The sequence below is a fragment of the Peromyscus eremicus genome, chromosome 9 (assembly GCF_949786415.1).
Source record: "Peromyscus eremicus chromosome 9, PerEre_H2_v1, whole genome shotgun sequence".
In the NCBI taxonomy this organism is placed as follows: domain Eukaryota; kingdom Metazoa; phylum Chordata; class Mammalia; order Rodentia; family Cricetidae; genus Peromyscus; species Peromyscus eremicus.
Window position 1 is genome coordinate 81,004,658 of NC_081425.1, and position 24,458 is coordinate 81,029,115.

At 47.6% G+C, this 24,458-nt stretch overlaps 1 protein-coding gene across 4 annotated transcripts in view; it reads right to left on the reverse strand.

Annotated features, from left to right (window-relative positions):
* The window catches only part of Kcnma1 (potassium calcium-activated channel subfamily M alpha 1), a 715,240-nt gene that overhangs the window by 568,708 nt on the left and 122,074 nt on the right, over window positions 1-24,458 (reverse strand). The window lies entirely within an intron of this gene.

Sequence of the window (24,458 nt, forward strand, 5' to 3'; positions counted from 1 at the left end):
TTCTGGAAGCTTGAGTTTGAATGTGGATGCTGCTACTTCCTAGCTGTGCTCACTTTGGTTGAACCACTTAAGCATACTGAACTTCTCTTTGTTCATCTGGAAAACTATGACAAAAGTGGCAGACTCAGAAAGCTCCAGGGAGAATTGAATAAGATACCATACATGAAGCCTTTGTTGGCTCCAAGTAAACAGCAGGCATCTAATGAATATTGGCTCCTTTCCCACATGTGAAACAAACAAAAAAAACTGTCTGAAGAGCATTCTCTGCCCTCACACACTATGCTAAAAGGGTGGACAGTCCAGACAAATTCGCAGTTCCATCCTTCAGCTCCATTGCACAACCATGAGGGTACAGACTACTGTGGCTGAGATACGGTGTTCCCTGGGGCTAGGCAGTCTATACCCTTCCTGAACCTCTGGACATGCCCATGGGATGCTGAAAGAGAAAGGACAGACCCAAATCCAGCTGAATAGGCAGCATAAATTAAAACATGTTTCCCAACAAGGTATTCATACCCAGCAGGGATATGCCTTGGTCAAATGAAGCAACAGGAATTCACACGTAGTGACTGAAGCTGCTGGAGCTAGAGACAAGACCAATCATGTGGTCCACAAATGCATCTGTTCATCTTTAGCTTTCACCTTCCTACACCCTTGAGCTTTCTGTCTTTGCACCTCACACTGCCCAAGATGGGTTCTACACTCCACCTTCTTTCTTTCCCCATGTCTTCCTAATGAGACGGTAAGAACACTAGGATCCTCGTGAGCTTATCATGCCATGTAATGAGAGCCTGGGTAGGCATCTGCTCCATGCTAAGCTAGGGACACCACCCAAGTCTCCAAAAACCTTTTTTTTTTTTTTTTGCTGCACATCAGGACTGGCAGGACCACCCATGCTTAGCTATTATATCATCAGTATATTACATTATACATCAAACTATAAAATAAATTCCAAGAAAGGGTTGCTGTATCTCATAACTACCAAAGGCTTCTCTAGTCATAGGAAGGTTCTTGTGAGAACTGAATCTAGCTGGTTAAGACAGTAAGGTCCAGACAGGTGAGAGAGCAGGGAGAATATTAGTTCATAAACACTCTTGCAAGAGTTCTCGGCACACTCGGATGGATGCCCATTCACAGTATTGAAAACTGTCTGGCGGTGCAGCCATGGCATGATGATGTCCAAGAGAACTAGACGTTATCATCTTGGATTAGAAAGACCAGAGAAGGTGAAACCTAAATCACAGAAACACAAGTTAAAAAAAAAAAAAGATGGAAAAAGGGGGAGAGAGAGAGGAATGGAGGAGAGGAGATTAGCACACAGAAAAAGAAGAAGGAAAAAGACAGGAATCTATGCCTTGGAGAGTCCATCTGGAAGAACAAAGACCTCAAGGGGACCTTTCCCAGACTGGGAAAGGCACCAGTTATAAAGCCAGGCCACCTCTATTTGACATACACCACCACCTCCAGCGCTTGTGGCCTTATCTACCCATCCATTTAAAAGCATCATCCACTCCAGATGCTTCCCAGAGGCCTCCACTCAGTGCACGTGTCAGCTTTCATCTGCATTCCCGGCTTATGGCCACACTGCTGGCAGGCCAGGCTTCACACCAAATGAGTAGATTTCAATCCCTCACTACCGGCTGCCCTTGCGCACAATGGAAAATCTGTCTCCAAAGCCATCATCTACAATCAGGTTGGCTGAGCAATTCATTCCCCGCCCCTGCCTCCGCAGGGTGGAGGGGGTGGGGTCCTAGCCACCATGGGATAATTCAACAGGATCCCAAGTATGCCAGTTTAGTTTGACTTAATCCTCAGCCTTATAATCCAGTAGCAGAACTCTCCAATGCAGCAGTGGACATATGTGGACATCTAGAGCCGCTAAAGACCATAAAGGTCATCTCCACATCAGAGCCTTCATTTGCCCAGAGGGAAAGTCAGCTTGAAGTACTGAGGCCTCTCCATGGTCACTGCTGCTGCCTGGCAAGGTCAAGGTAAGTGACCAAGCATCAGTCATCAGAGATAAGAGTGTAAGGGAGTCCAAAAGGTTGAGAAAAGCCACCCTAAGTGGCGGAGAGGCACAGAACGGCCCTGGCCAAGTTCTATATCCATACAAGCCTCGCTGACCTTGAAATCAGCCCTGCTGAGGCTGGAAATGAAGCCACAGATAGATGCTCATGGAATGGAAGAAAGACAGCCCAGCCCACCAAATGCAATCTGTTATCGGGGCTCATCCTGGCCCTCCAGGAACAACTATTAGGTTTACACAGTAAACCTCACACACACACAAAGCACACTGTCTACAGACTAAAAGTGGCAATTATCCTCTAAAGAATACATTACCGTTGTGTGTCAGTTTGGGGTTTTTTGTTTGTTTGTTTGTTTGTTTGTTTGTTTGTTTGTTTGTTTGTTTTCAAAGAGCCCATTTATTTAACCATGTAAACACCAGAATAGACCATGCAACTTGAGAAAGTCTGTTTTGGCATTCCTTCCTCTTTTAACACTGTAAAGAATCAGGAGATTCTGCAGCCTGGACTGCCTGACTTCCAATCCTGGGAGACAGCTGACAAATTGCTCAGCCTCTCTGCCTTGTTATGTCAGTACTGAAAACTCACAAGGAAGTCCTACCCCCTACCCTCCCCATATACACAGTATATGTCCAAACGTGGCTGTCTCCAGAGATGGGATCTTCGTGAAGAGGTTGGAAAGTCAAAACGAGGTTGTTAGGGTGGGCTCTAATCCAACATCACTGGGATCCTTATAGAAAGAGAAATCGGGGCACAGAGTTGCACAAAAAGATGACGTCTAACCCAGGCGTCTAACCTGAGAGAGTTGCAGCAGGTGCTCCCTCACAGCCCTCAGGAGGAACCCTTCTCCGCTGACACTGACCTCCAGCCTGTAGAACTGCAAGGAAGTCAGTTGTGCCACGTAAGTCCCTCACCTCCAGTCCTGTGTTGCTCAGGCCTAGCAATACCTGCAACCTCCACAGTAGCCACAAGTCCCCACAGGGCACCCTCCTCACAGAAGTGGTGCCAATGCGCGCTCCCTATGATCTTATTTCTAATGAGACTTCCCCTGCCCGGGTCCCTGCACACCGTCTAACTCTCCTTAGTCAAGAAGGACAGGTAACACCGCATAACGCCACAGCATAGCACGGGCCAGGAAAACCACCAAGCCCTTCTCAAGCCTCTTCCCTCCCCACCCCTTCAACCGAAATGTCTCAGAACCAAAGGATATGACTTCCCACGCTGCAACTACACACTCTGCTCCTAGCTGAAGGACTTACACAGGCTTCACATCTGATGCTCTCTAAGGGCCAACAATGACCCCTGCGCATCATCAGGTTAGCAACTTTAGATGTCTCCAGAGTCAACTGGCAGACTGGGTTATTCATGTCTTCCAGTTCATGGAAATTAGAAGCCTCCCCACAGTGACTTGGAGAAGGAAGCCTTCCCTGAGAGTTCCTGTGGGAACTGAGAACTGAAACCCATATGATTGGCTCCCTGGCTACCCCAGGCCAACGCAGCCTAGTTAGAGACAGCGCCATACCTGTGTCTTATTGAAAAATTTGTCTTACACAGAGTCCTGACCAGGAGAGTTGAGAGAGAGGACTCCTTGGGAACCAGAATGAGTTTACTGGAGGTCACAGGAAAGTCCCAGGGCTGTGTGCAGTTAGGAACAACTGCCCAAGGAACAGCTGGGAATGGGCCTGTGAAGGGAGGGGCACAAAGACCTTTGGAAGGCAATGAGGTCTGGACATAACAGCCTCAAACACAGATGTTGGCTAAACTGAAACCCCAGCACTTTGCTGCCTCAGCAAATAATAGGAGGGCCTGGGCAACCATGGCTCCTTCCCAAACGGCATGGCCCTGGTGACCACGGTTGAGGTCATTCAGACAGAACCCAGAAAGCAGAGCCACTCTGACTCAGGAAAGTATTTTAATTTGTTAATGCATTATCCTGATGCTGGGGTGGGGGAGTGGATGACAAGTCATGATGGATGTGATGCCAAAAGCTGGCCACAGGAGCCAGGAAGTAGCTAAGGGCTCTTTAGTGTCTCTGCATCTACGGCAAGGAGCAGCGCAGCATTCTTTTTTTTTTCTTTAATTTTAATCAGCTAATAGCAAACCAAGACCCAAAGATGCTGCCAAGAGCCTCTTGTCTCACCAGCCATGCTCATCAGGAAGGCAAGGCTTGGGTGCTACTTGCATCTGTGGCGCCTGGCTTCCAGCTCTCTGAACATCATTTGGAGGGAAGAAGGATTGGGGCCCAGGCAGAAGAAACCCCAGCACTATCATCGCCGACCCCCAGCTAGAGGGAGGCACAAAAGAAAAGCGCGTAAAGTCCGTGTCTTCTGTGGCCAAGGTGGGGAGGGCCACCGCAATGGAAATGTGTTCATGATTGCCCCATGCCTGTGGATAGCTCACACCAGACCACAGACAGTGAGGACAGAGGGGCCTAGAACCATTTCCCATGCTGTCCGTGACCCAGCAATAATTCCTGTTGAACAAACTAGAGAGGTGGCCCCAGGATGGTGGCGTTGAAGTTGCTCGCTGTGTACTGCAAAGGAAAGGTGTGACACTACCACCCACAGGAAAGTGTCATGTGAAGGAAAGGCAGGTCCTAGATGAGCTGGAGCCCCAGGAATGCATGCCAAAGGCTACCACCACGTCCCAAGCACAAAGTTGCTGAGGAAGGGAGTCTGTCCCATGGGAGGCTATACCATGAGTCTCTTCAGGACCTTGCCAGCTCTCACAGGTCCCCTGTGAAGAGAAAAAAAAAAAAAAACCCACTAGTTCCCATGTCTCCTTTTAGCTGTAAGCAGGGCCGAAGAGTAGAAAGAAGCCTCTTCACACTAATCCTGCTCGTACTGGATGAGCCGGTTAATCATGTTCAAAAGCCCATCCACAGGACCTGCCACCTCACTGGGGTCTAACTTGGGAAACTCTCATCACATCTGAAGTGACCATATTTCTCTAGAAGAGCCACCAAAAGCTACTTCCCAAGAAATGTGATTTCTAGGTCCTTGTTTCGTCCCCAAACTTGGATTCTCCTACTTTGTTTCTTAAAATAATCTAAGCATGGCTACACCAGCTGACAAGAGATGGGAACACCACTGTGTTGGCTGAGGTGGCAAGAGGGCTTACCTGCCCCAGAAACATAGCCCTGGCTTGGCTACAGGTATACATCACATACACATACTAAACACACCCCTCATCTATACCATACACACATGCATACCGCACACATACACACAACACACATACTATGTATCCTTATCATCACCCACATCGCATACACACATACATACTCCATACACATACATCCCCCCCACTTCACAAATATACATAGGCAATACTATATATTATACATACACACTGTACATACTTCCTCCATATACATTCTACACAGTGCATCACATGCACACACACACACACCACATATATACCACAGACATTACACACTTTGCAAACATATACACCCCTTCACACATTATACATACTTCATCCATATACACACTACCCACACACATACATATACCACATATATTATATTTATATATATTCACATACTATAAATACATATGTCTTGCACATACTCAAAACATGCATTGTGTATTTTACAACTTTATCCCTATACACTCTATACATGTATATCATGTATGTACACAGCACCCACACCACATACAAACATTTTTATACCATACACATAGAATTATACATATACCATATGTGCCAAGATCACAGGTTTCACACACACACACACACACACACACACACACACACACACACACGCACTGTTCTCTTGCCTTTAGGAGAAACAGGAAACTTTGGAAAACAGCAGAGGAAACAAGTGTCTGGACAGCTAGCTGAGAGTCCTGGAACATCTCCTAGGGAACCTTCTAGAGCTCAGTTTCCCTGCATCTGAGACCTACCCTCTCTCTTTTTGTCCCACACTGCAGAACACACAACTGTACAGGCAAAGGCAACTTCCCAGTGGTTCACTCCAAATCGGTGGGTCACTCCAGAATGCTGAGTCAGCCACAGGCCTCATCCAGGCCCCTTGTTAGAACAGCAAGGGAGGAGAGCAGAACCCGGGAAACCACACCATGACGACTTGCTCAAGCTCTCACGACGGTCAAGGAGCATAGATGCTGTGGCCACTGTGATCTAGGGGATCCATCTCTGCGTATGATCTACTCCAGGATCACCCTTCGAACATGGGCTCTGTGCAGAAAGTCCTCGCTCTTGGGCTGAGGAAAGCAAGGTCCTCAAACCAAACCCGCTTCCCAGAGATGGCTACACCGGAGTGCTTGGCCTATCTCCTCCCCTTGCTGTGGCCTGACTGGGGTCACCAGGTAGGCAGAGGGTTGCTGCTCACAGTGAGAAGGGAGGACCTTGCCATCCATACCCAGCCTTCACCTCTGTTCTTCCATGCCCCCAGCAGGTGACTGCAAGGCCAGACGAAATCGGGTTCCCAAAAGACCCTCAACTAAGACTGCTGATGTCAGCCAACCAAGTTCCACCTCTGCACAGAGCAACAGCTGTCAGCAGAACTGACATGTGCTGTCCCCAGAATGGGACATTCATATCCCTTGAGACACAGGAGGCCAGGAGGTCCTGCAATTTCCTCCTAGACTGTGAAGAGCAGCAGTGGCCCTGGCCTCCAGGTCAGAAGAGTCTCAGGTGGTGCCAGCTGTCCAAGGGGCATCCAGCAAGGATGGATCTAGAAAGAGACAATGATCTGCTTCCCAGTAGAACCTGACTCGTAAGAAAAGAGGTCAGGATAGAAAAGAGTTGGATGGTCTCTCAGTGGGGCACCAGGTGCAAGCACTTGGATGATTGGTTGGCATGACCTTTCAAATCCCTTCCAACCTTGAAAGCCTCTGGTTCAACAGAGAGAATAAGAAAGCCACTAGAGACATCGGGTCACCTGCCTGCCAGGCTCTCCTCTGGGCCTAAAAATAAGATTTCCAGAGCCCTGATCCAAATTAGCCCCTTAATAACACACCACTGTGGCTATAAATATGTGTCTTTGAGGGCCAGCTAATATAATTATCTTAATCAGCTATACTCACTAGAAGGACCACCAGCTCCCTCCTTGGCCTTGACTAAAGGAACAGTTTCCTCCTTGCCCTCAGCAGAGCTGGTCCTTGGAACAGTCACAGGGATGAAGGTGGGTTACATGAGTAGTCCTTCACCCTGCCCCACCCTGTCCCAATAACCTCATGACTTTCATTTTATGCCGAGGCCTCACAGTATCTCCTGATCACTCATCAGGACTTCCAAAAGAAGGCAGGGACACAATTGCCCACTATCTACAGGAGAAGCAAGAACGTGAGCATCAGACCCAGGGTAGTGTGAGAATGTGTGATAGATTGTGCTGGGTTCACCTAGGACCCCAGAGGAGGTGTGCATTTGAAGGCAGGCCCTTTAAAGGGGTGATTAATTCCAATGAGGCCATTGGATGGGTCTTACTCCAACACAACCAGTATCCTTATGGAAGCCACATGCAGGGCAAAGAGCAGGTAAAGGCAGAGGACAGCCACCTACAAGCCAAGGAGAGTGGCCAACTGTGCCTGGACCTGGATCCTCTACTTCCAACCCCCGTGACTGTGCAGCCACAGAAGTCTAGGTTGGAGGAACCACCACCATGCACATTGGGGGCGTCTGTTAAGGCAGCCTTGGCACACTCACACAGGGTAAGGGTGCATATTTCATCAAGGGGTTTCAACGTCTCCCTTTCCCTCTTTTAAAGACTGCACCAACCAAGCCAAATAGAGCCCTGGTGCTCCCTGAGCTTTGTATGTGTCTCTCTGAGGTGATTCCAAGGAAAAGAGGGCTCAGGGGGCTAGAGGAGAAAGGTCACTGTACCACAGGTTGGTGGTCCATTAAACAAATGTCATCTTGGCCCCCATTACCTCACCAGTTTGCTGAAACACTTGACCCAAATGACCTCTAAAAGGACCTCCCCTGCTTCTAGTTCTAAGGCTTGGTAGCAAGGAGCAGCTGTGACACATGAGCCTGGATAGGAGACACCCAAGAGAGTGAGACATAGATAGGCCATGCGGCTTCATGACCGTTTCTAAGACCTAGGAGTGTCAGCTCACTGCCTGGCCGTGTCCCCAAAGTACATGTGTGAATGAGCTGACAAGAATGCCAGTGTTATATAACAGTAAAGCAACCTTGTCCATTGTGAGTGGACAAGAAGGAGGGGTGGGTGTCTAGTGGCTTCTTGGGACTGACACCACATCTGGCAGTGTCCCCAGAAAGGCAGGATAAGCCTTCAGATGAAGGTGGAGTTGGCATGGACCTCATCAGTCCATCACAGACCTGGCTACCAAACTGCTACACTCTTAGAGATACTGCGTGATTGTGGCCTTCCAAATGAGGCAGCAAAGGCAATGCAGTGAACCCCTTCTAATGGAGCCAGGGAAGGCTATGGTGGTATCCAGAGGGTCATTGTGTAAGCTTATCACTGTATGTTTTACGTGAGGTATTCACCAACACTATCCCCCAGGAATCACAATGCCCATTTTATAGATGAAGAAACTAAGGCTAAGGGAAGCTAAGCAAAACAATGTGGTTGGGTAGGAAACGAACAAACATAAGGCCTCGAATCTTACCTTGACCTAGAATGAAGGTATTTATTATCTCGTTATCACTTGAAAAGGAAGTCACGTAGCCAGCATTGGCAGAGTCACAATACGATGACCCAGAACACACCGCTTGAACATTTGGTGTGTTGAAATAATCTCCAAATTGAAACAGCTCTTGGCAATCACAGATCTGATGACCCCAGTGTTTGGCCAGGAAACTGAGGCCCAAAATGTCACTTGCTCGGGGGCCACAGTAAGGCTCTGGGAGGCTGAGGCCAGGGTTCTTTCTATTCTGCAGATGACCCTGCTCTGTGGTTTTTGAGTTGAAAAGCTTCCTCTTCAACAACACACAAAACGCTGAGAGAAAGGTCCCCTGGCATACCTATATTGCTGCAGGGGGAAGTTTCTTCCCCCACTTCCAAATCCGGAGCTTCCTTCACTGCACAGGACCCAGGCCTCCTGCAGGGGCTCTGGGTAAGAAAGCAAATGAACTTAGTGCTACTCTCACAGGATAAGGCTGCTGGGAGTCGCTCAAAGGACTGAAATTAGAAATTCTAATTATTAGAACTCTCAGATGAACCAAGGGACAATTTATAATTAGCACATGTCAAAAGGCCACCCCCAACGGCAATGCATCGTAAGCCAGAAAACAAAGATAGCCTCCGAAAGGGAGCAGAGAACAGTACCTGTTCGGCCTGCTGCTCCTTCTTACAGCCCTGATTGCAATCCATCCCCACTCAGTAAGCTCCATTCCTTCCAGCTAATACTAGCCTCTGCCCTGTGGCCTTGACCTGTGTTGGTCCAGCATGGGGGTCCCCCTGCTCTCCAAGCTTCCTTTTCTTGCTGCCCAGACAAGGACCTTCTGCACAGGGATCCCCTTACTCAGGACCCAGGCAGCTCTAAACCCAGATGAGAAGCTAGAAGAGGTCTTCATGTCTGTTGTCCTGGGATGTCTGTAAGGATATAGAGGCTGGCCTCTTTGTGGGGAGGAAAACATCTCCAACGGACTAACGACATCCTTAGCTGTTGCTCTAGTGCCTGAAGCTCAAAGAATGAATCTGCTGACGATGTGTGGGTCATCAATACCCTCTCAAGCATCTGTTAGCTGTTAGTTAAGGACTTGAGATTGAAGTAGTCAAAGACACAGGATGAACTAAGCTCTGGCCCCACCTCTAGTAACTCATAGGAGATCAATGTCAGTAGATCCTTCAGTGCATCAGGAAGAGCTTTGTGCTGTGTGGCATGTGTCCCACAGGTCAACATAGGTTGGCTTAAGCCTCTATGGCCTGTGTCACAGAGACCATCTCAACCTCTACTTTATCACATGTTTTGACTCAGCGTCTATGAACTGTGCCACAGAGATCATTCCAACCTTGTAGATCCCATAGATGATACTATAGGAAACACTCAATCAAAGACAACAGGCTTTCTGGAAAGGACATGTGACATAACACATCACCATCCCACGATCCAGGGGGAAGTTTACTGGCTGAGGAAGCAGCAGCAGGAGCACCTGTGTTTTTCATACATGTGACCCTTACCCTTTGATGGCACCCAGCTCTTTGGACAAGCATGTAGGAAAGGCAGTTTGTCATAACTGTGCTTGCCAAGGAATCTTCCAGAAGGTGACCTACTTTCCCAATTTTCTTATAATGGCAAGAAAATTTTACTCCAGAAGCAAATGGGCTCTGGTATATGATAACAGGGCTCACATCCTGGCTCAGTCAGAAAGATAGATGAATGAAGGGTATCTGTTATGAGCAAGGAATAGGAAAGTGACAATTGTGGATTTGTGGCCTAGGCAGGTGACATTCCCACACTCCTCAGTTTATGCCTTTACAGTATGTCTTGAACCCTCTGGACATTTAAGAGTGAGATATATTTACCAATCCCCTGACCCAGATCCCTTCTGTGTGAACCACTACAATTAAGTTGTTTCACCCAGAAAAGTCAGACATAACCCGAGCAAGAAAGTGCTATTTTTGGAAAAATGAGCTGTCCCTCGGTCCCTGCTGATGTGTGTCAGGTGGTCTCAAGCATGCTATTTATGAGCTGTGAACAACAACGTGCAAATCTGGGCCTATCATCCAGGCTCACAGTTGCTGGGCACTATTCTACAGAATCACCCAGCTCGATGTATTCCGCTATATACCAAATTCCCCAGGGCCCTGAATCCTACGGCATTTTTAAAGTCTTTTCTACTTCCTGCCTTTATCACTTCTCAGGACAATATGTTCTCTGAGCTTAATTAAAGCTTAACATAACAAGAGTTCCTCTATTCGTCCAAGTAGTAACTGTATTTTAAAATGTTAAGTCTCACTTGGCAAAGCAGGATTCAGTGAAGAGTCTGCCTTCCCTTAATAGTTCTGCTCATCATTTTAGAAAACTTCGTGATGCCTGTACCAATTTCCAGCAGACCTGGGCTGCAGTCAACCCCATGGAGAAGGAAAGCTGAGCAAATGAACGCTCTGATCCTGATGGAGAGGAAAAGAGAACAGACTGTGTCCAAGCCTATCCACATCATCTGTGCCCCAGGAATGCTGCAAACAAACAGCCTGAGTGAGTCATGAAAGTAGAGGGATCCTTGGGTGATTGATCCTACATTTGCAGTCAGAACCACAGACATGGAAGGGAGGCAGCGACAGAACCTTTTAAGTCAATACAGATATGGAAATGGAGGTGGGGAACAAATGCATCCGCCTGACTGCCTACTATGAGCAGGCATGTTTCATAGTCAGAGACAGCAGCATCACAAAACTGTGCACGTTCAATCTCATCTATGCACCATGTGCTATATCAGATGGTTTCACATTCCACTTCCCAATGTCAAGGAGAATATCAACAGGTACTTTCCTTAAAGTAAAAAGCACATTTTCATGCACACTGAATATACTCAGGTTTGCAATGAACAAATAGGGCAATGTATATAAAAAGATAGTGCATTAACATTCATAACAGCCCAAAAATAAACTAAAAATAATAAAGAAAAAGGATGAGCATCTATGCAGTGTGTTAGTATTTCAAAATGTTGACCGAGTCCTAGTGACAGATGGGAGTGCTTATCATATGACGTGAAGGGAAAAGGCAAGACATCAGGTTGCATGTACTCTAGGAGCTCAGCATTACAAAGAAAACTGCACAGTAACAATGTAGAGAGACAAATAAAGCAAAATATGAATAATGGTGGATGTTTCTGCTATGACTGTGAAGGGATTATTTCTGCTTCTTTGCATTCTTCTGTTTACTGTGAGTGCTTTCCAGTGTGCCCACAGGACCTTTGGAAATAGTGGGACAGTCATAAGAAGCAGAACAGAATGTGGATACATATCAGCCACCCTTGTTGATGTTTAGAGACAGATCATTTGTCTCTATGTAGTTCAGCTGGTCACAGAGATGTGCAGCATGAAGGCAGGCAAAGGCAAGGCCCTCTAGGCCTGAGGCAAACAGCAGGTGCATAATAAAAATGTACTTAAGGAGGGATCAGGGAAACCAAAAAAAAAAAAAAAAAAAAAGAGGCCAGGCGGTGGTGACGCATGCCTTTAATCCCAGCACTCAGGAGGCAGAGCCAGGTGAATCTCTGTGAGTTCGAGGCCAGCCTGGGCTACCAAGTGAGTTCCAGGAAAGGCACAAAGCTACACAGAGAAACCCTGTCTTGAAAAACCAAAAAAAAAAAAAAAAAAAAAAAAAAAGGAGGGATCACAGGACATCCAATCTTCCTCTTCATATGGTCTTCATCCTTACCTTACCTGGAAGATTAGCATCTTAGAGTTTCTATTGCTGTGCTAAAACACCCGATAAGCAACTTGGGGGAGGAAAGGGTTAATTCTGGATCAAAGTTCTACATCCCTGTGTATCACTGAAGGAGGTTACAGCAGGCACTCAAGCAGGGCAGGAACCTGGAGGCAGGAAGTGATGCAGAGGCCGTGGAGGGGTGCTGCTTCCTGTCTTGCTCTCTCACGGCTTGCTCAGCCTACTTTCTTATAGCACCCAGGACCATCAGCCCAGGGGTGGCACCATCCACAACGGGCCCTGCCCTTTCAATAATCTGTCATGAAAAGACATCACAGGCTGGCCTCCAGGCCAATCTGGTAGGGTCATTTTTTTCAAGTGAGGTTCCCTTTTCTGAAAGGACTCTCCCTCACACCAGGTTGACATGAAATGAGCCAGTCGTCCCAAACAAGCCCAGCAAGGTCTGCCTCAGAGATGTGGTAAGGATTTAATGGAACAGTATACAGAGGACAGAGAGAACGACCTTTTTGAGGCAACTGGAGACTAAGACTCCTTGAGGTCAAGACAGGTAAGGAAGGTGTCAAATTCACCAGCAGAGCCAGCCGCTGCACCCTGGCCCAGGAGCCTCAGCTAGTCGACTCCGCCTGCTGGATCTTTGCCACTGACAAAAGCCACTTCACACCCTCCTGCTGAGCTGCCACTGTCTACAACATTTTCTGACTTGTTCCCCCAAGGGTCTTGTCTTCCCTGTTAGGACATGGTTAACCTTTCACGTCTACCTGTCTCTCTCTTGCTTCCCTCTACTGGACTGACCGTGCCTTAGAATTCCTCAGGCCTCCTACAGAGCCACCTGGAGAGTTCTTAAATGTCTGCCACCTCAGGTCTCAGGGACATTTGTTCATAGATTAGCTGATCGAGCAGGTTCAAGAGGACAGTGGTCCTGTGGGCATCTTGGCCTGCAATTAACACAGAAACCCTAAGGGCCTATTGACCTTGCCAGCTAGGACACTAATGTGTGTCATCTGTGGTGCTAGCATTTGTCACCTGTATGACAAGCCACAAACCACCAAACTGGAGAGCACTGAGATATCAGGATGTGTATCTAACTTCCCACTGGACCTGGGCTGGCTACAGGCCAGAGACAGGAAGGGTCTGACCACATCAACTCCCATATGGCTGCAGGGATTCTGTTCCAGTTTCTAATCTGCAGTTGGGGGTCTGGCACAATGGACCAAGGACTCCTGCAGGCCAATCCAGGTCACAAACTTTCAGTTTGAACCAGCCATATGCAGGACCTCCAGCAGGCCATGCAACCAAGAGGAGCTTATTTACTTGATGAGACAATCAATGCATGGTGCAATAAAGGAGACAGTCCTCTCTCCAGGAACAAACAATTCAACAGGGAGAAGATGTTGTTAGTCACGACATCCTTTTGGTCTGAGCATGCCCTGAGGTGCTGTATGTGGTAGACTACACACAGCACTGTGGGCTGAGGCCCTCTGGAACCATGGGAATTGCTGCAGACTCCTCAGAGGCCCTAGACCACCACCACCTACCCTGTGCAGGTTTCCTCTCCTGCCTTCCTGATGTCCCCACCTGCTAGAATTCTGCCCTCACTCCAGCTACATGACCGCACAGGTGCAGTTCAGGAGTTAAGCAAAGGGTCTTATGTCTGATATCACCAGTGTGTGTTGGCGATCATGTATGAGCAGCATGGTCACACAATCTGCTCTTGCATGGCATGGCTCTGTAAGTCCGTCTGTGTCTTAAAGAGCCATGACTCAGACCCGACCCTCCCTCCCTCCCTCTCTCTGTGTACTGCTCTGTCTCTCCTCCACCATCTTTCCCTCTCACCTCACACACTCCTTTCCCAGGCCTGGTTCTTCTCCCCCACCCCTCTTCCTCCTAAGAAAGCTCTAAAACTAATACTGGGTTCTGTCGTGACCGTGACTGTGACCTTTCCACGGTAACCAGCGCCGTAATCAGTGCCGTTTATCATTCATTTCACCACCTATCTACAGTTCCCCAACTTCTTGAACCTGTGTGATGAACACACATGTGCAAATACACAATGCTCTTCTGATAAGAGCACATGTTCCTTAAGTGTGAGGAGCTGCCTCTTCTACCTCTTACAGCTTGCTAAAGAAGGGACGCAAGAGCCTTGAATGAATAGATAAATGAAAGCACTTGTCAGTGGATCAGGTAAAGCCCAAAATGAAGCTCAACTCAACCACAGTATTTTGGCAATGGGTCAACAATGGTGTTAGCAATTGCTTCGAACCTACTTGGTGCCAGATACTGGTCGTTTGGTGTATTTTTCATGCAATAATCATACAGATGAGCTGGCGTCATCATTTATACTCCCATTTGATAGGTTAGAAAATAAAGATCAGATGGTTATCCAAGAGTGAGAACAGTGGAGTTGGGATCTACTGAGAAAGAGCTTTATAAGCCATTAAACAAGGGACTGCCTTGTTTAACCATAATTCCAGAAAAGTCTAAAACTCAAAGTATCAAGAGCCTTAGAAGCAAATTATAAACCCAGTGGTTCTGTGCGACTCAGAACCTGAGGCCCAGCTGAATGACTGCTCTGAGTTGTCTTTTGCTAAACCGCCAGTTAGACGGTTCCCATCCTTCAGTTTTATTTAATCAAAGCAAAGAATTCATAAGAATCCACAAGCAGCCATTCATCAGGCAGATTTAATATTTGATAACCCCACAGTTTAATTTTTTATGGCTCTAATGTGTGGCAGAAAGAGCTCCTGAGGAGGCTCCCACCATCCCTGGGACAGAAGAGCAGTTGTCCATGGAAGCCAGAAACAGAGGCATGGGAAGGCTCTGCTCCACGCCGCACCCTCCCTAGGTGAGGCACTGCTGTTGGATACAGGGCTAAAGGTTACAGAGGATGCTTCCTAAATTCCTAATGAAAATCATGAGAGAAGAGAAGATTTGGGAACAGCAAACTGAGGACATCACAGGTCAGGAAGCAACTCAAGCCATACAAACACCCCTTCTTCAGGAAGAGAACATAGCTTTCTCTTCTCAGCCACCTGGCCACCAAAAAAAAAAATGCACTACATTACCAAAGGGAAGGACTTCCTGCTCATCTTTGCCAACTAGAGCATCTGGGGCCACTCAAACTCTTCCCTTGCCCTTCCAACGGCATACCTTCCAATCACCAAAGCCTTCTTCCTTATATGCCAAGAGTTTCTTCTGAAGCCAGGGAGTCAACCAAGAAGAATGATTTGGAGCCATGAGTCCCTCACAGACCCACTTTCCACTGCAGAATCACCAACCCTGTCATTAGCCTCCAAATTAAATTATAGCAATTTCTGTCTCTTCTACCTCAAAATTCAACTCTTGAAATATATACAACCTGCTCCTGCACGTGTGTGTGTGTGTGTGTGTGTGTGTGTGTGTGTGTGTATGTGTGTGTGTGTGTTTGTCTCTTTCTCTCTCTCCCCCATTCCCCTTTTCCTACTCTGTCTACCATGATACAGTTAGTATCTCCCTCCTTTCTCTCCTCCTTACTCTGTTGTGGTACAGCTGTTATCTAAGGATCTAACTGGAGTCTGATCAACATCGCCCCAGATGATTTGTCTCGGGGTTTGGAGGGAACTGTAAAAGAGACTCTCGAGCCATAAGTCAGCATGCATTTCAGCTTTAGCCTCTTTACAGTCGTGGGAAAACCTAACAGTATAAGAACAATGTCTCTGCTCCAACCCTCCTTCCCCTCTTCCCTCCAACACTCCCAGGGAATGAGTGTGTCAGCAGCTTTCTAGCAAAGTACAGACATGCCTCAGCAGACCTCAACTCATTCTCCCCTGTCCCTATTCATCAGCAACCTAATGAGGAGGCATAATAAAGGTGGCAGTGCCCACTTCATCAGCACAGGGTTTGTGGAGGCAGGTGTGTGTAAGGTGGGAGCCAAGTGCTCCCGTCCTCAAGGAAAGCTACGGCTCCTGACTCGCTTGCCTCCGCCTCCCCACCCTGTCTCTGCCTTGCGCTCACCTACCAAGCCTTCAGGACTCAAAGCCCAGATAACAATCCGACAGCAGTCGGGACTGGAAGGACCTCTTATTGGAGATGGACGTTCAGCCACTGAAGTCTGCTGTGGAAAGGCTGCGCGAGTGGTGTGTGGAGAAGGGAAAGCGCTTTGCCCGTTTTCCTCACTTAAGAGTGTGGTGAAATTACGAGCAAGGATTATCTCCGCACTGGGACATTCATGCTGTAAAAGCAGCACTGGGATGTCAAAGGGAGCAGGCAATTTATTTGCTGTCTTGGCACCACAGCCTAAGCAATTAGCATAAGAGCTGAAGGACAGAATGAGCAGTCCGTCACCATCTTAGCCTGGAAACCAAAAGGGCTTTTCTTGAATTGCATGTGACATTTTAATAAGGGTCTAACACGGGACCCCTGGGGAAGTCTACTTTGGGCCAGAATCTGGCCTAAGATGACCAGGGCCAGAGGGAACAGAAATGTGACTCACAGGACCGAGGGGAGAATGTGACTCACGGGACAGAAAAGTTCTTTAAGTCCCAGCCTGCTGTGACTTTTCTCTCCTGCCTCATTTACTGTTTGGACAAAGGGGGTGTATTTTCTAGAGAAAACATGGCAGAAACCACCTCATAAATGACTCTAATATTTTCAGATATTTGATTAGTATTTTTAAAAGCACGGGCACTTTCAGCATGCCATCCTGTCTGATCCTGTTCAGTGGGTGTTGTTGGTCCTATTTTCTAGTCAAGAAGACCTGGAAGGTCACAGAGGTCAACAAGGGAAGAACAGGGAAAACAGACATTTTTGGGTCTTTTTTTTTTTTTTTAAGGCAGCCTATCACAATGCAGGAATAATGAAAACAACCAAGGCACCTGGCACTTGCCATGTACCCTGCCTGGCACTAAGGATTTTCTACCAGTTAGCTCCTATTTTAAGGCTTACATGAAAGTTAGTAGAGAGGTATTGCAACCATTTGTCAGATGCAGAAATCAAAGGCTCAAGGACATAGGAACTTACCCCAGGTCACAGAAGTAGCAGGAGGCAGAGGCAGCATTGAAAACCTGCTCCTCCCCAAGTATCTACCAGAATGGTTTTCCATCTATGGTACCCATTATAATCACCTGGAAGGATGATTGTCTGGTCCAGGGATGCTGGCCACACCCCCAGAGTCTCTGGATGGCTGATGTGGAGGCAGGCCTAAGTATCTACTTGGACAATGAGTTCACAATCAATGTTCATGACCCTAGTGCCTGGCCCTTACTTGGAGAACTTCTGCCCTCTCTACCCTGTCCCTGTCCCTGTCACTCTACAGCCAGTGTGAAAAATCCAAGTAGGGAAGTGAGGAAACAAACTGTGTCAAGTATGGCTGCAGGACACTCCCTAAAACAGCATCCACACCTGACATTTGAGCACCAGAGGCTCTAAGAACTAGCCTAGGGGTATGCTGAACCAAGTCAAACAAAAACTCACTCCCGTTCTCCTAGAAGGCAGTGTAACGTCTACTCTCTCCAGCTGAGCCATCTCATTATCATTACAACATGATTTTGGAAAGATGCGGAACATTTAATAATGAATACCACATGTCTACATGTCCATCATGTGCCACACTGTGCCAAAACACATATGACCAATGCACACAGAAATACTCATTTAAAAGGATGATGGGAAATATAAATTGATAATTCAATATTTCCTTTCTGTAATTATGAAAGATAGCCTTAGGCATCCTGTTTTGGAGAATGCTAATCTACAATTCAGTATTGCCATTTCTACAGCCAGCCATGACAGCCGGTGAACTAATCCTTGCCCCTGGAGATCAACATCTCTGGGTTGTAGGACTGAGGGAAAATGTGAGCCCCTGGAGAAGAGACGATGGCGATCTAAGGCTTACTCAGGATTGAGAGGTCTCTTAGGATGCCAGACTTCAGATGCTAAACCTGGGCAGCCCCAGGCCAACTTGAACAGCTGGTAACTTTAAGTGTAGACCCACCAACCTATCTTGACTTCTGCTGTGAGGTCCAATCCACTGACTGCACTTACAAGTTTTGAGCCAAAGTTTCCTTATCATGGGATCATTTCTGCAAAGAGGATGAGAAGAATAATTGTGTCCCGAATGACAGCAGCTGCCTCTAAAGTCATCCAATGGCCAATAGCAGGCGGTGGAGCCCTCACTTCCAGAGGGCATGGAGGAGGGAGCACTGAGTCAGAGGTTGAAGAGCAGTCCCTGGGATCTTCTCCAGGAATAATGGATGATGTTCAGATAATACTGTGTGCCCCAGGACACCAGCTTCCTTGGCTGCCAAATAAGGTACAGTGACCATCTGGCTTAGGTTACCCAGGATTGAGGGGTCTCCCAGGGTGCCAGACTTTAGATGCTAAAGCCTTGGCAGCCCAGAGCTAATTGGAACAATTGGTGATGTTCAGTGTGGACCGTGTACCAGGCAAGGTCCAGGTGATGGAGTGTTTAATCAGTCCCACTCTGTTCCTGACCTCTGCTGTAAGGTGTTCAAAGAGAGTTGGAGGGTGGCTGAGGCCAAACACTGTTCTCAAGGGTGACGTAATCCTACCAATATAGAGCTGATATAACAATAAAAACAAGCCATTTAGTACATCAAATGTCAACATCAGATTTAAAAAAAAAAAAAAAAACAGATGCTAGAAAGAGCACATAAATCAGGCCAAGAACTGGTCAAGATGGATGGTCTGAAGGAAGCTGGGATACAAGAGGCAGAGTGAGCATGAATGGACCACAACCCTTTCCTCTACCTCACCTGCAACTCCCTCCACCCTCCTGCCTCCATCAATTACAGCAGAATGGAATCTTCTATCAGAATCCAACCTCTTGCTGCTCTTCTCAAATTCCACAGCCTCAGTATTCTTGTCTTTCAAATGGAACCAAGCCCACCTGACTCGCAAGGTTATCTAGAGACTGGAGGAAGCCACCCGCACAAATACGTTGACACCGTCTTTGAGAGCACGTGTTCCACAAGGCTTTGTTGCTCTTAACCTCTCTTGCCCCTCTTCCATCTGTTCACAAACCTGACGTGTTTTAAAGGGACAGTGCTCTGCACCAGCAGCTCCACACCAGTGAGCTATTAAAGTCAGCACAGCAGGCCGAGGCTACACCAGCCTGTCCCTTCCCAAGCCAGCCGACAAGGTATGTGAGGAAGAGTGAGAGAAACTAGCCTTCACCCCAAGCCAAGCCTGAGGACATCCCCCAACTCAGTTCAGACAATGAAAATGCCTTCAGCTTCTGACTAGAACTCACTGTCCCACTCAAGTCATCAGAGGGTTTCCTATGGCTCCCCTGGCCCCCAAGTTCTAAAGACAGAAATCTGTTTCAGGAACTGTCCCCGTAGACCATGACAAGCTTCTGGCTAAACATTATGTCAGGACCACATAAGACTCTTGGAAAAGAGCCTTCCAAGAGCAAAGAGGCAGGTCTCGAGAAGCCCTGAATGTAAAATGTCACCTCAGACCTCGGGTAGCACACTGGTGATAGGATCAGGGAGGGTCCCCTCTTTTCAGGTCAGTGCTAGAATTAGACAAATATGAAAGAATTCAAGTGCTGAAATCCCACCAGCAAGCACTGACCTCAGCCTCCTAGGTAACGGAAGAGACAAGCCACTGGGGGGACAAAGGTGGGGATCGATATGGAGAGATCTTTGTATCCATCAAAGGATTCTGCCCCGCTGCCCTTCTCCCCCACTTCCATTTTGTGTTCCATCTTCCATACAAAGCCCTAGTAGAAGCAACTGGATCGGGTGAGAATTGGGGAGGGGGTATTTTTTGAGGGGCTTGGGGGTTTTCCTTTTTTTTTTTTTTTTGGTTTTTCGAGACAGGGTTTCTCTGTGTAGCTTTGCGCCTTTCCTGGAACTCGCTTTGGAGACCAGGATGGCCTTGAACTCACAGAGATCCACCTGCCTCTTTTTTTTTTTTTTTTTGAAATAGGATCTCATGTAGCCCAGGTTGGCTTCAAATCACATAGCCAAGGCTAGGCTTGAATACTTAATCCCGTGAGCTCACCTCCCAAGTGCGGGGATTACAGGTGTGCACCATCAGACTCTGTAATCATCTTTAATGCGCAATCCCCTCACGGGTGGGGCTACCGTTGTCAGTCTGGCATCACACTGTGCTATAAGGGACATAGTTGGTATCCTATGGAGATTTTTTTCCTGTCAATTAATGAGTATTTTAATAATAGCAAACCTGAAGTATAAGACATTCAGAAAGAAGCAATAACGCAAGCCAGTCATTTTCAAAGTGTGGCCCTGGAGCAGCAGTAGCACATGCAAAGTAGACAGAAAAGCCCAGATCTTTGTCCCTACTCCAGATCTGTGGTTCGGGGAGTCCTGAGCCATGGTGATTCTGTGTGTGTGTGAGCATGGCCTGCCAACAGTGCAGATGCCCACTTGGACTTGAGGGCCAGTGACGTCATCCTGTGCCATGGGACACCTTCGGTAAAATGCTTGTCTTCTGCAGGTACTCCTTCAGCATATGCTTTTGAACCTCTACTCCATAAATCAATGATAGTTAGACACTGGGCCTCAGATGGAGACTCACAAGATGGCAGGTAGCATGATGAATCCTCCAAGCAGCCATCTTGTGACCTTCGGAATGTTGAGAAGTGCTCAATCCAAAGCTCCTCTTAGAGCAACCTCGGAGCCAACAGGATGAAAGGGTACCAGGCTGGGACTTGGGACAGCTAGCTGCTCTAGTGGCTATAGATGTGACCGGAAGCAGCCTGCTGCCTGGACTGTTACGAGGTACAGGAGATAGAGCGGCAAAGAAGCCCCTAGCTTTGGAGCCCATCGTCTGGGCTGGCGAGGAAGCAAGGCATGCAAAGGACCAAGCAGGAAAAGGCAAGATCCTCTTGGCCAGCAGGAGTGTCTTGAGCTCAGAGAGAGCATCGCTCTGCTCTGTACTCTCCTTCTGCTTCTCCAGGTGCCACTGCCCAGCTCTGTCCCCTGTAGCAAGCTGCAACCTCAAGGGCCACATGGGGACAGCAGCCCTGTCCCAGAAGGTGCTGTAACCAGGTGTTCCTCAGCCCCTACAGCCTGGAAGCCAGCAAGAGAGGACACTCTGCTCCTAGTTCAGCAGCAGGGTTGCCATGCCTTCCCCCTGCTCTAGTGTTCCAGGGACACAGGTCACTTGCTGACACTTCACTTGAACTGTCCTCCAGTTATAAAAAGGGACTACTCACCACCCTCTCAACTTACAGAGACCATTTGGCCCACTGTGGATGGCCAGCTTCTCCCCTAGGCACCTGCCAACCCAGAGCCAGGGTGACTACTCACTTCTCAGTGCCACTATCTATCACTTAAAAAAAAAAAAAAAAAAAAGGCGACAGACATCTTACGTATGTGAATCCCAAATGCACCAGAGTCAACTATTTCACTTACTCAAACTACAAACCTGTTAGCAAGGCCAGAACAGCAAGACCTAGACTTCTTAAAGCAGAACTCGGGAAAGCACAAGAGAAAAGGCCTGGACAATGGCCTAGAGTAAGACCCCATGAGTACGATGCAAGTTGACGTTTCCTCACAATGTGACAAAGGCATCAAGGAACGCAGGAAGTCCTGACCTCAAGTATTCATATTTGACTTTGCATCCTAGTCCTGACTCGGAGATGTTCCCCATCCTGGCAAGTCATCTCTTCCCCTATGGGATATTCTCCATATTTGAACTTGGGTAGAGAGTCCCAAGCCCAGCACTGCTGCCATTTGGTCTAGGCAGTCCTTCAGGGTGGCAGCTGTCTCAACATGATGGGACGGTGAACAACATCCTTACTTTCTCACCCATCAGATGCCAGCAGCACTCTACTCAATCGTGCCAAATATATCATGTGACTATTACTCCTGCTTAAGAACCCTTGCAGGAAGTGGCTGTATATCCTGGTGTGTGCGCATAGATTTGTGAGACAGATTCCTCTTAACTGTAAAGCTCTCACAGTGAGCCTATGTAGGATGTCAAATCTGATTACGTGACACCTGTACAGAGTGGACCCCCGCCTGATTCGCTTCCTCCTCATCCAACATTCCAAAACTGGCCTGCTAATGTCCAGGAAATAACCCCAACTTTTCGAGGGCCTTGCCATAGCAAGTCCTTGACAATACTCAAAAATGGAATCGCCAACACCAAGATAAAAGGCAATGGTATGGTGCTTCAAACCCAGCTTCTGAGGGTTGACAACTCATATTAAGACAATATTGACAGTTATGTGCAGGGTGCTGCCATAACTATGATTATAACTATGATTATGCGTGGTAACGGGGGTCACTTAATCCTCCCAACAGCCCTAAGAGGGGGATGCTCTGCCAAATCACATTTAGCAGTTGAAGAAACAGGTTCAGAGAGGGCAAACACTTTGCCTAAAGTCACAGAGTCTTTCTGACTTTAGAACCTAGCATTTTCCCACTGCAGCAATGTGCTCTTTACATATAGCTTCTGTGGGGAACAGAGGTGGGGATGGGGCTTCCTGGTTCTCTGATCTGGTTAAAAACTCATGGGCTTTATTCTCCAGAACCATTTAAGGCCAGCAGACAATGATCCATCAAACATGTTGAGGGTACCTTTCCCACACCAAGAACCCCATTTGTCATGGGGGCTGCTACACACAGATCTCCTCAACTTACGACAGGGTCATGGCTGAGTAAAGCCATCATAAGGCAAAAAAAAAATTATATGTTAAGAATGGCATATAATACATAACCTATCAAACAGTGGGGCTCATCTTTGCCAGACTTCAGCCTGCTCAGAACACACACATCCACTCCCACTTGGGCAGAGTCACCTAACATGAAACCAGTTTGGTAGTGACTGCTAGCTAGCTCACATGATCCGGGGAATATTCCATTAGAAACTACGCAGAGTGGTTATTTGGGCACGCACAATTAATACAGATAAAAGCACATCGGACCTGAGTGTTGGAAGCCCTGGACTAAAATCAGTTGCTAGACAGACACTGAGCACACTACAGTGAAGATGATGGTGTCGCCTAAGAGCCCCACTAAGAGCTACAGCTCATGGCTGCTGCCCAGTATCATGAGGCAGATGCATGTCACATATCATTCACTGGAAAAAGGTAAAAATTCGAAGTACAGTGACTGCTGAATGCAGATTTTCACAGCATCCTAAGCCGGGTGTCCAAACAACACACCAACTTGTAAACATCCCTTGACTAATGTTACCTGGAACCTCTTTGTAACTCCAGCACCTGTTACAGAGCCAAGGCCACAGCAGGCATCCACGTGACGAACATGCCAGCTGCGTAAGTATTCCCCATGGAGACCTACCTCTCTGGATACAAGTAGCGGTTATAGGGAAACTGATTGCCACCCTCAAGTGACTCGGCCCTGCACCCCAAATTATCAGCAGTACTGTTCTTCAGCTTTGTGAGCTTGCTTGTAGGATTTCACACTCCCTTGGCAGTTATTAGCAAGTAGAGAGTTGGGGATTTGAGTAATCTTGGTTGCCTGGTGACCCAAAGGACTAGCCTGGGAGACCCCTAAAGAATTCCTGGAGCTCCTTTCTGGAGAAAACAAGTGTTCACACCTTCAGTTACTAGGTCACCTTGAGTGGGGCTGCCACACTGTTCTGTGGCCCAGTTTCCCCTTTGGACAGCATGGTGAGTGAGATTCCCCCCCACACACAGTGTGCTATTATTACCTGGCACACCAAGGAATGAGGCCAGCACCACAATAAGGACACCCCGCCTCCAAGATTCTTCAAAACTCTGCTCCTTGAGGCAGGACAAGAAGGCCATGTAGGAGAGCACTCCAATTGCCAAGAGTCACAGGACAGAAGAAGGAATTGCAGGGTGACCCAGGAGACACCATTCCAGGACACAGAGCAATGACAAGAGTGGTCACAGGACAAAAGAGAGTAAAGAATGGGCCTCACTCTGGGAAAGACAGGCTTAAAAACCATCCATACATACACATACTACCACCGTCCCCACCGGTAGGGAGTGTAATTTTAGTAGCCAATCACCCCAGCAAAGCACTTCGCAAGCGGTTATTTTGAGAAATGCTATTAGCCACTGGGTTATTTTTAAGGCCCCTTGTGTGACAGGCATTTATGACATAAACAGCAGCTGAAAGGCAGTACACCCATAGCTTTGGATGCATCCAGA